The sequence below is a fragment of the Anguilla rostrata genome, chromosome 12 (genome assembly GCF_018555375.3).
Source record: "Anguilla rostrata isolate EN2019 chromosome 12, ASM1855537v3, whole genome shotgun sequence".
Taxonomy (NCBI): domain Eukaryota; kingdom Metazoa; phylum Chordata; class Actinopteri; order Anguilliformes; family Anguillidae; genus Anguilla; species Anguilla rostrata.
Genome location: NC_057944.1, coordinates 3,477,155 through 3,486,934, shown reverse-complemented (window position 1 = coordinate 3,486,934; position 9,780 = coordinate 3,477,155). Strand labels below are relative to the sequence as shown.

Below are 9,780 nucleotides of genomic sequence, written 5' to 3'. Positions count from 1 at the left end.
CCTGGATTTGTGATATTTAATGAGAATACAAATGCAGAGAACAGTATTGTTATACCCCACATGGCACAGTATTGGAAATCTATTTTGGGTTCATATTTTCCCATTGTTTCATTCAATTATGTTGTTTTAATGGGATAATGTTGTTTTTCCTGTTCCAGTGCATGGATTGGCACCACAGTCTGGCAACTGTATAGATACTGTTCCAGTGTGTGGATGGGCCCCATATTCTGGAATCTGTTACGGCACTGATCCAGTGTGTGGATGGGCCCCACAGTCTGGTATCTGTTTAAGCACTGTTCCAGTGTGTGGATGGGCCCCACAGTCTGGTATCTGTTTAAGGCACTGTTCCACTGTATGGATGAGCCACACAGTCTGGTATCTGTTAAGATACTATTCCACTGTATGGATGAGCCCCATAGTCTGGTATCTGTTAAGGCACTGTTCCAGTAGGTAGGTGGACTCCACATTCTGATATCCAACCCGCGATACAATTGTCCATAGCTGAACTGGTATCAGCTGGCCTGCATTGTGTCATCAAAGTTGTGCAGGACATAACATACAGGATGAAACTTCAGAAATATGAGTGCACTCTCACACAAATAAAGGTCAGCATGAACCTTATGGAATTGAGACATGATTAGAAGGCATGTCTCTGTATACATGCATCAGAAACATGACTCATACCCATTATCCACATTCCCTTTGAAACCCACCACACAGGTTTGTTTGGCCACTTTGCACAGTAGACAGCACTTACAGTATGACATCACGTGTCCTGTGTCGTGCGACGTCCAAAGAGAAGCCACTCCTCACAGAATATCCACCGCGCAATGCATTCTGTTATGTCATCTGGTGTGCTTACGGTTTCTGCTTGAGATGCTGCTGAAATAAAATGAGATACAAATAAAAATGAGAGCAGCCATACATGCAAATGTTCAGTTAGCTTCAATGCACTGCATTGAATAAGAACAAGGCAAAAAAGTGCTGAACTGTACAAATGAACTTAGACAGGGCAAAAATAAATGACTCTTTATGCGTCTGTGCAGAAGAGCATGCAACGTCTTTTTTCATGCTGGCCCCCACCCTTTTTTCCTAATTTGGAGGGTTCAGTTATGGTCTTGCAGCAGTGCTCATCACACCCTCCATGGTAATCATGCACTCACCTCTGAAGGGCATGATGTTGCTGCCACTTCTTTTCACACTGCAGTTGGCAAATCAGGCTTGTGCAGACATGAGTCTGAGGAAGACCGATTCCAGAGCCCGCCCACAAGCGCCTGACTGACTGCCACTGGTCACTAAATTTAGCTGTCCTCCCCAGGGCAACACTGGCACCAGCTGAATTCTGCCCCCGGGGCAACACCGGCACCAGCTGCATTCTGCCCCCGGGGCAACACCGGCACCAGCTGCATTCTGCCCCCAGGGCAACACCGGCACCAGATGCATTCTGCCCCCGGGGCAACACCGGCACCAGCTGCATTCTGCCCCCAGGGCAACACCGGCACCAGCTGCATTCTGCCCTCGGGGCAACACCGCACCAGGTCGATTCTACCATCGAGGGCCCGGCACCACTGATCATGCCCTAACGGGCACACCGGCACAGCTCATTTGGGTCCAGGGCAACACAGGGAAGTCGCTAAGCATTGGCTTGGTCTTTCAGATAGTATTGACAAAATATAGTACTGTGTACATAATTGGCATTTCGTCATTTCACAGATGTAGAATACCATACTCTATACAATTCTCTCTGGATAACAGCGTCTTCTTCATGAATGTAATGACGTGTAATGTAGAGTGAAATGTAAGAATAACTGTTTGCAACGAGAAAATGTTCATTGGGAAATGATCTTAAAGACTTAAATAAATGAATAAATAAACTGCAGAGAGCAGTGAGCTGGCCCTGAATCATATTATGTGGTGATCATCTTTTTTTCACTTACACTGCATTATACTTGACTTTTCAGTGATGGGTATTTGCCGTCCTCAGAGCTTCAAATATAGTGTTGCACTTGAAATGCAATCATTGCCTGTTTGCATTGGTCCCAAATTGTCACCCCACAATAAAAAAAAGTCCAGATCCTACTCAGGAATGTATAGTTTGATGTGACAGGAAACAAAAAAGGGCTCATTTGAGTATAAGTACGCTTGTGGAAACACCACACTGGCACCCTCTGTACAATAAAATGCAATTACTATGCTAATGTTCTGCTCTGTGTGGACCCAGGCTCAAACTACTGTAGGCTTGAAATTTCTTATAGAAATGCATAAAACTATAGAAAATATGAGCCACACAAAGAGCTTCACAGTGAATGGCGAAGTTAATGTGTTAAACATTCATGGGCAAAAACATTATATTCAATTTAGATTTCTCACAGTGCACACCTTCATTCACAGCTTTTTTTTTTGTTTTAAATGTGTTCACTGTCTAACCATTTACATAAATGGGTTTCAGCAGATACCTTGTCCAACCTGCGGTTTTAGCCCATGGATAGAGACAAAAAAATATTATTTGCAAGCCTGGTTCCTTAACACCAAAACAAACTACATCCAGATGGCTGGATTTCAGTACTGAAATGAAGCAGGAAACAAAACTATTATTTTGAATTAGCCTGACTCATGAGTGTGTAATTATGTTCTGCTGGACGTTCATATTCATAGCTGCATGGCTTGGATTCAGTCAACATTTGTCCTTTAGGAACATATAAAAATAAAACTGAATCCAAAATAACAATAATACATAAATAAATATATCTCGAGGTTTGATCGAATTTTATATGCTACTAAACTAAGCGTGTTTGATTAAATCTAGGGCTGCGTGTGTTTGATTCAATCCATTATGCTGTTTATACTTACTTTTTGCACCTTTTATCTCTTAGCCAGACATTACTGAATAATCAATCACAATTAGTCGCTCATACTAAAATTGATTCAAAACTATACTATATAATATCTGAAAATGAAAGGACTTTGTACTTTAAAAACAGCAGTAGATCAAAAAATAACAGTTAAGTAACATCTCAGCCCAGGCAAGTACTGTAACCTCTCATTATCATGGGCATAATTAAGTGGCAATCCATTTGAATTGATTTTGCCAAGTGTAACACAGAATGCCACATTCTATTATTGCACACTCTGTTTATTAAAGAGACATGCCAGAGGCAGATGAATTGTAGAGGCCTTTGTTTCTGTTTTTTCCTGAGGGCAACGTGAGCATGGGCACTGTTTTGATTAGTATGATTAACCCCTTTGTGCGGATGCCAAATCTGGCCAATTCCACTCCAATTTAGGAGGTGTTCTATTTCAGGCTTTATAACTCCTGATGTGAGCATCACAGAAACTTGGAAAGTGGCTGAAATGAAGCAAGACACTTGGACCATTTAAATTACTAGCTTTACAGTAAACCAAACATCAAACATAACACAAGACTGAGCCACCTATGTAGGCATACTCTGCAGTATTTGAAATGCCCACATTACAGAATAGCACAAACCTCTGGAAAGACACTCAATTTCACTGTGAGTGGCATGAATTCTAACAAAGCAGGCTACTACGAGCCACTATGTGAACACTGCCCAAGGTAACAATCCTCCTCTTGCACAATCGAGTGTGACACACATCAACTTTGGGAACTCCATGACTGTTTACTTCCGGTCAATTCGTCAGATCAGAAATACCTATTGCCAAAACTATATTTACCAGACTGTTGAGGTATTTACATATCTCTGCTGTGATTCACATAAACAATTAACTATATGTTTAATGTGATACTTCTGTGTTAATACGATTGAAATAATTATGAAACAGTGACTCTATGGGCTCAAATTAATGCCAAAAGTATTTTGTACTTGTAAGGGGAATTTTCCCCTGAGTCTCAAAGAACGTCATTATTAAAGGGAATATTGCAGGTTGGAGACCCCAGTGAATCAATGTGTAGGAAAATGATGTAGGAACTAGATTTTCATAAAAAATATACTTACACTACCGTGACTTGTGAAGTCGTTTTTGTGAGAGAATTTTACTTCCGCGTAACAAAACCACCAAACCCGGAAGTGACATAACAAAAGGGAGCAAGTTTTACAATAAGAACAATGGGTACCATGTCATTCTACAGTCAATATCTGGGAATAAATATTGAATAAATATACAACCTTACCATTGGTTTTACAAGTAGAGATGTCCCTTTTGAGACTGAGTGGTCATATATTGTCTTGGACAATCTGTTTGTGAAATATACGTGCATTTGTGACACCTGGGTACCTTGCAAAATATCTGTGCGTAATACCACACGTTATTTACGACGTTATTTCCCTTTTTAGTACAGTCTGGCTTGATTGACACTTCATTTATTCAGTAGGTGAGAGTATAAGCTTTCTAACGATGTATAACGTCTAATTTTGCTTTTGGAATAGCGTTTTATAGGTCAGAGTAACCAAACGTTTTCTTATCATTGCATTCACTTACGCATTCACTCCGTGGTAGCAGTCAAAGACGCTGCACCTAACGAAAACTTCTCAACGATTTTTTGTAATTTCTTGGAAAATACTATTATTATTGAGGACTTCTGGGCGTAGCTAAGCCATATGTTTTCTGACATCATTTTATGGAGCAAAAAACAAAAACAAACAAACAAGCAAATAGTACACTATTGTGGCGATCTTGCCTCCGTTATTGTAGCTAGCTGTAAATATTTGTAAATACATGATCGTGTTTGTGTTGTTATTAAATGTGCTTAGCCTGTTAATAGTCGCTTATGTAGCGCTAGCTAACTTCATTGTATTTGTGTTCGTTGGACCCTTATGCTTTTGTACAGTAGTGTTGTTAATGTCGCTGTGAATACCGCATATAAACTTTGACCTGACCTTTCACTCCACTCAACCTTGGTATATTAAATATGCCCTAGCCAATTCACAATAATAATATTGCCTCTGTCTGTTTTTACAGAAGCACACTCTGCAAGGTGATCATTGTACCTCTCCCTGACCTCACTGTGTCTCGGGTCGAGGAGGCATATAGACTACAGACTTTAACCCCCTGTCCAAGCCTTTTGTCTGCACAATGGGAATGTCAGCTGTAAGGTATCAGAAAGCCATTGGATGGTCATAGGTTGCAAATCTGTAAAGGCAAAGCAAATTTTATGTTCAGTGAGATGTGCTTACCGAGTGAAGGCCTTAATCAGCGTGTCTGAACATTCAAACATTCAACACCAGAACTGGTCCCTTCCTGAGATGATGAAGCCCACTTGGAGTGTCAGTCTGATCCTCCTTCAGAAAATGCCTTAGATAACTACTTTAACAATAAGTTAAGTCACTAATACACAAATATACAAACAACTACAGTTAAAAACACAAATAGAACACTAACTATGTGTAAAATGTCTGTGAAAAACAAGAAGTGAATCGGGCATAGGGATTTCTGAGGTGGCGTACTGATCGTAAGGACATGAAGTTCCCAAAGCGGATGTTTGTCACACTCGATTGTTAAAGAGGCTAATTGCCCCTATACTAACAGCTATTTAGCCCCAATACGGATATGCTGAGCATTATTAGCAAAGGCTAGCAGTTGTCTTACGAACAACGTGAATATATCAACATCAAAAATATGACAACGTACAATAATTAAAATATTACCAGCATCTTTGCCATGTACCTACAGTATGTATCCTGGCTAGCCGTAATGCTTTCTCCTCTTCTGACCCATTCCGCAAATCCACGTTAACAAGGCCACATGTTGCTTTAGCCAAGCTGATGAGTGCGAAATGAAAATAAGTAAAATCTTCTAAAACCCGAAGACACAAAAACAATTACACCTCAACAAGTGCTTGCAGATTACTGCGTAACATTACTATTGACTAGAGCCCGACCGATGCTGGATTTTGGGTCCGATGCCCATCCCGATTTTGGAGAGTCCTAACCCACCGATTACCGATGTTTTGACCGATATTTTGTCAAAAAGTGCAAATATTTTGTCAAAAATTTTCAAATCAATTTGAAAAACTTATTAAAGTTTTTATATTTGAGAACATTTAACTTGCAAACAAATAAATAAAAATAAACACACTTTTTGATAGATAAAAAAATGCAAAAGATGATATTAAATTAAATATGAAATATGAAAAGAACATTTGACTTTAATTATACAATGAATAAGCAAACAAGTAAATACAAAACACACACATGAACTGAACTTTTTTTAAAACTGCTATTCTGGTAGTCTGGCAGTTCAGGCACCATTAGCTGTTCTCTACTAGTACTGCCACTCAAGCAGTGGCAGATTATAATAAAGGAAACAGAGCTTCTCAGCATTTCGACCTAGGAGGGAGCTCCTTTTCTCATCATAAATGTTCTCCACTGTGCTGAACACCCTCTCGCTGGGAACTGATGAGGGTGGTACACAGAGGTATCGCCTGGCCATCTGTGACAGTGCTTTGTAGCGAGAACTGTTCTCTTTCCACCATTCAAGGGGGTTGCCACTTCTCCTGTCGATGACATGCTCTCTGAGGTAGGACTCGATCTCCTCACTGATGCCCCTGGCTGTAGCTGGCTCAGTTTCGGAACACAGTATACTGGCATAAAGGTCATCCAGTCGACTGTGAACCTCTTCTACTCTTGTTATTTTTGGGTCTCCTCCCTCTGTTGAGGTCTCTACCTCTGGACTGTCTGTGCTTTGGCTTTCCATGTTGGACTCCTCCATGAGCCATTCTTTGGCTTTGCTCAGCACCACAGCTGATGAGAAGGGACGCTCCTTGTAGCACGCCAACACCACTTCTTTGGTTTCTTCAACTTTGGCAAACCGCTGTGTCAGGCTCTGCAGCATGGCGCTCCTTAGGGTCTGAATGCCCCTGGTTTGGTTCCTCTGGCTGAAGCAGCCGCTTCAGCACTGCCAGACTGGAAATGACTGATGAAGCAGAGGCCTCTGCTTTGCTCATTTCCAAGGTTACTTCTTCAAATGGATTCAAAGTCTCAACCAGCTTTGAGACAATGTCCCACTCTTCAGCACTTGGACATGTGAAATGCCCATGCTCACTTGAATAAACAGTGAGCGCACGGTTTTGCTCCAACATCCTTTGGAGCATGTGGAGGGACGAATTCCACTGGGTTGGCACTGCTTGCAGTATGGTGTGTAAAGGAAGACCAACTTGCTCTTGAGTAGTGTGAAGCCTTTGCTTGGCGAGGACTGAATGATTGAAGTGTGTGGGAACCTGACATTGCCTTAACATTTAGGACCACTTGGAGTCTTTTCCAATTATTGTCAATGAAGTGAGCAGTCAAGCTCATCAGGGACTCAGTGGAGCCTGACCAGCAATCAGCTGTGAATGACATTTTGTCACCTGTGTTTTCCTTTGCAGACTTTCTTTACTTTCTCCTCAACTTTTTGGTACACTTGATTAAGCATCTCAGTCCTGTAGAATTTTTCGTTCTTTAAAGTGTACCTGGGTTCTGCTGCAGCCAACATTGGACACAACTCCAAATGGCTGGATGTCGGTGGCGATCATTTCCAAGATAAGCCTATCAAAGTCTTTTGATCGTTTATCAGCTGCTGACCATTTGGCTTGTCGATCAAAGACTTCTTGCAAAGTGGGCTGGCTTGATGTTTCTTGGTGCTCTGCTGGACCACTCTTTCTTCATGTGCCTCTTTATAGGCTTCTGTATGGTGTGCTTTCAGGTGTCCCCACAAATTGCTGGTGTTTCTTTGGGAAGCTTTGCTTGAGCCCTGGCTCACCTTCACTGGCTCACCTTCACTGCACAGATGCATTGCACTGCTGTGCCATCTTCAAGTGGTGTTAAATCAAAATAATTCCACACCTTGCTTTTGCTCCTTTCTTTTCCAGCCATCTATAAAAAATACATTTAAAAAATTCAGTTTTCCAGTTTCAAACATGCATTCTTATCACTATTATTATTATTGTTGTTGTTATTAATTTGTTATTGTTATTTCTTATTTTCTATTCTCAGTAACTTAATTATATTTTCTTATTTTATTCCTACTACATGATCTCAAAGAGTAATACAAAGAGTAATACAAGCGGAGCTAATGAGTGAATCAAGTGTAACTAGGGATGCACCAAAATGAAAATTCTTGGCCGAAACCGAAAATAAGGAAACGCTTGACTGAATACCGAGTATCTGTATTTTTTCAGGAAGTGCAGAATTAATTCAGGCTATAGTCAAGATTCAAGACAAGTCAGATGATTGAGAGGAGCAGCAAATAAGCTATACTGTCAGAGAAAGATGTATTGTACAATATGCTACATAATAGATTGAATAAATAAATAAATAAATAAACCACTATTAAATGTAATGTTTAAACTGGTACCTAACAAACCAAAAACAGAAAAACATCAATAAAAAAAAAAGAATGCGTGGAGACCAATTTTCTTCAACCAGAGTGGATGGGGAACAATTTCTTTCAAGCTAGAATAATGCCTCTCTATGTATATTATTGTACTCTCTATTGACACCAGCATACCATGCATTATAGAGTATACATGTGGAGACCAGATATGTCACCTGTGTTCATTTGATGGCTATGATCCTCCTTTTCAGTATAGAGTGGGTCGGGATCCATTGCCTTCAGCCAGGATAATGCATTTCTCTGTGCATATTAGCCAGTTGATACCTGCCTAAAATGCTTTATAAAGTATACATTGGAGACCAGATATGCCACATATGTGCATTTGGTTTGGGGTAATGAACATAGAGGGCAGGGAGTGTTCTACAGAAAGCTGATATACTAGTATAATATTCAGTAGAAATCTTTTTGGGAGGTAATTCAAGATCTTTATTTTTTTCTTTTGTACAATACAAGAATACAATAGCTAAAAAAAACCCCAAATAAACGGAGAAAACACACATCATTCAACAAACATGATTTCCAACCACAAATGTTCACCTGTGGCCTAACGGTGGAATATACTGTATATTTCATTTCTACCGAACATAATTTCAAAAGATAAGTTAGTGCCGATTGTTGACTAATCGAGGGAAATGTAAAATACCTAATAACTGTACAAATAGGCTACTAGCTGCATGCTGCGAGTATTAGCCGTTCTAAATGCACACAAAAAGGTGCTGTTTGAAATGAAAGTTGAATAGCGAGACACGCGTGCACGGAATCAGTTCGCTTCGAGGATACTGAATTCACTAGAACTTCGGCAATGTTTGAATGCGTCATCAATAGCCGCAAGAGAGCAACGAAACAGCGTCACATTTATTTTACATTTTTGTTACAATAAAAAAAAAAAATGTTTTTTTAAACACACATTCTATCAAAAATTTCGGCCTTTTCACTCTTTCGGTCGAATACTGAATGTGTTACTTTTTTGCTATTTCCCGCCGAATATTTTCGGTGACCGAAATTTCGGTGCATCCCTAAGTGTAACGTCAGATGAAATTAAATTGACTGGATGAAATACGTAATGTGAGGCTTCCCTGTCCATAAGAATTTGGTGGTGAAAAAAACTAAAATGCACATCATGCAGGTTACCCACGCTAACTGTTGGTTGATTCACGTCTCCAATATCAGGACAAAGCTAGATAACATGGCTTAAAATGATCTACGTTAGAAGTGTTTTATCGGGTTTTTTACTGTCTGGTTAGCTTGCTACGATGGCGCGTGACTAGATGACAGACTGGCTTGCAATAACGCGTTTGCTATTGACACAGCATCATATGGTAGCTAATATCATCTCAGATAAAAAACAAATGTGTGATGCATTCAATCACCATTTTATTTTGGCTGGTTATTTATTTGAGAATACAGCGATGTCCTCTGGAAATTTAGATC

At 40.1% G+C, this 9,780-nt stretch overlaps 1 pseudogene; it reads right to left on the bottom strand.

The window, feature by feature from the left end:
* Positions 1–6,240: 6,240 nt before the first annotated feature.
* On the bottom strand, positions 6,241–7,829 carry LOC135236721 (zinc finger BED domain-containing protein 4-like; annotated as a pseudogene).
* Between the last annotated feature and the right edge of the window lie 1,951 nt (positions 7,830–9,780).